Source organism: Pieris brassicae, unplaced genomic scaffold (genome assembly GCF_905147105.1).
Source record: "Pieris brassicae unplaced genomic scaffold, ilPieBrab1.1, whole genome shotgun sequence".
NCBI lineage: Eukaryota > Metazoa > Arthropoda > Insecta > Lepidoptera > Pieridae > Pieris > Pieris brassicae.
The window spans coordinates 5,001-7,500 of NW_025576110.1; the positions used below are offsets into that span (position 1 = coordinate 5,001).

Sequence of the window (2,500 nt, forward strand, 5' to 3'; positions counted from 1 at the left end):
TGGATGATATAGATATGGGTATGGATTTTCGGAGGAAATTATATCAAATTCGTATTTCGAATGCGAGACCGCCGAGATCTTTCCCAGCTCTCTCTCTCTCTGTGTGTGTGGTGTATAGTACATTTTATATATCTCTCTTGTGTCAACACAAAATAACAAAGAATATACATACTACTCCTCCTCATATTTTATATAATATAATATAAAATTATATTATAGCACCGCGTTCGCAGACCGTATGGTGATGTTACCAATCGACCAAGATTTGGGACCGTCTCCCCCGGTGTTATCTGTGATGTTAAAAGAATACGCTTCTAGGCACACCTCAACGCAGGGCGCCTAGCGTGTTCGACACGTGCGCGGTCGCCACGGCGACCGTATATGGAAAGAATGTATAAAAGAGGACGCACACGCGCCCATCGTCGAAACGGTGTGCGCAGCGTCGTGTTGGAATTTATCCCTCAAGCTCCGGGCGTTGATCGTATCTAGTGCGAATCATGCGTGTGTGTGCGCATGTAATTGCCAGCCGAGTTTTAATATGTTTACAATAACGTATTGAATAAAAATTGAGAAGTTGCGTTTAGATGAATGTTCAATTTTCAAATTGTCACAACATCGATTCCCGCCCGCGGGGTCGTGTTCGTTGCAGTTTTATGTCCCTCACAGTGGTCGAGCATCGTTGTACATCACCTCGTTGCGAGATCGTGACGGGACGGCCGCTCGTAGACCGGTCAAAGTTAGTCTATCGATATGAAGCGCGAACGTCGCGTCGCGTGCAAATTCGACGCGTTACGTTCACGCGTGTCGAGAAGGCGCGCGCGCAAGCGCGCGCCCCTCGACGCCGCCGAGCCAGCGGCTCGCCGAAGCCGCGTGACCGCGGTGTAGGCGTGTCGTTTGCGTAAGCAGCTCCCTGGTTGATCCTGCCAGTAGTTATATGCTTGTCTCAAAGATTAAGCCATGCATGTCTCAGTGCAAGCCGTATTAAGGCGATACCGCGAATGGCTCAATATATCAGTTTTGGTTCCTTAGATCTTACTCAGTTACTTGGATAACTGTGGTAATTCTAGAGCTAATACATGCAATCAGAACTCTGACCAGTGATGGGATGAGTGCTTTTATTAGATCAAAACCAATCGGCGGAGGGCCATGCGTCCGAAGTCGTTAATTTTGATGAATCTGGATAACTTTTGCCGATCGCACGGTCCAGTACCGGCGACGCATCTTTCAAATGTCTGCCTTATCAACTTTCGATGGTAGTTTCTGCGACTACCATGGTTGTCACGGGTAACGGGGAATCAGGGTTCGATTCCGGAGAGGGAGCCTGAGAAACGGCTACCACATCCAAGGAAGGCAGCAGGCGCGCAAATTACCCACTCCCGGCACGGGGAGGTAGTGACGAAAAATAACGATACGGGACTCTTACGAGGCCTCGTAATCGGAATGAGTACACTTTAAATATTTTAACGAGGAACAATTGGAGGGCAAGTCTGGTGCCAGCAGCCGCGGTAATTCCAGCTCCAATAGCGTATACTAAAATTGTTGCGGTTAAAAAGCTCGTAGTTGCATTTGTGCGCCGCGCTGTCGGTGCACCGCATCCGCGGTGATACTGACACGTCTGCGGAGCATATCGTCGGTGAGCCGGCGGTAAAACGCCGGTTCAATATCAAAATCCTATCGCGGTGCTCTTCGGTGAGTGTCGAGGTGGGCCGACAATTTTACTTTGAACAAATTAGAGTGCTCAAAGCGGGCTCAAAATGCCGCTTGAATATTTCGTGCATGGAATAATAGAATATGATCTCGGTTCTATTTTGTTGGTTTTCAGAACTCCGAGGTAATGATTAATAGGGATAACTGGGGGCATTCGTATTGCGACGTTAGAGGTGAAATTCTTGGATCGTCGCAAGACGAACATCAGCGAAAGCATTTGCCAAAGGTGTTTTCATCAATCAAGAACGAAAGTTAGAGGTTCGAAGGCGATTAGATACCGCCCTAGTTCTAACCGTAAATATGTCATCTAGCGATCCGCCGACGTTACTACAATGGCTCGGCGGGCAGCTTCCGGGAAACCAAAGATTTTGGACTCCGGGGGGAGTATGGTTGCAAAGCTGAAACTTAAAGGAATTGACGGAAGGGCACCACCAGGAGTGGAGCCTGCGGCTTAATTTGACTCAACACGGGAAATCTCACCAGGCCCGGACACCGGAAGGATTGACAGATTAACAGCTCTTTCTTGATTCGGTGGGTGGTGGTGCATGGCCGTTCTTAGTTGGTGGAGCGATTTGTCTGGTTAATTCCGGTAACGAACGAGACTCTAGCCTGCTAAATAGGCGTCGTCATTCAAGGTGTGCGCGACTCTCGGGGAGCGCAACTCACTGGCGACGTATTAAAATTCTTCTTAGAGGGACCGGCGGCTTCGAGCCGCACGAGATTGAGCAATAACAGGTCTGTGATGCCCTTAGATGTCCTGGGCCGCACGCGCGCTACACTGAAGGAATCAACA

At 49.0% G+C, this 2,500-nt stretch overlaps 1 non-coding gene across 1 annotated transcript in view; it reads left to right on the plus strand.

Annotated features, from left to right (window-relative positions):
* The first annotated feature begins 907 nt into the window (after positions 1 to 907).
* Positions 908 to 2,500, plus strand: part of LOC123719520 — a 1,906-nt gene continuing 313 nt past the window's right edge. Inside the window, exon 1 of the ribosomal RNA XR_006755581.1 lies at positions 908 to 2,500. This exon is cut by the window's right edge and continues 313 nt beyond it. This is a non-coding gene — a ribosomal RNA (small subunit ribosomal RNA).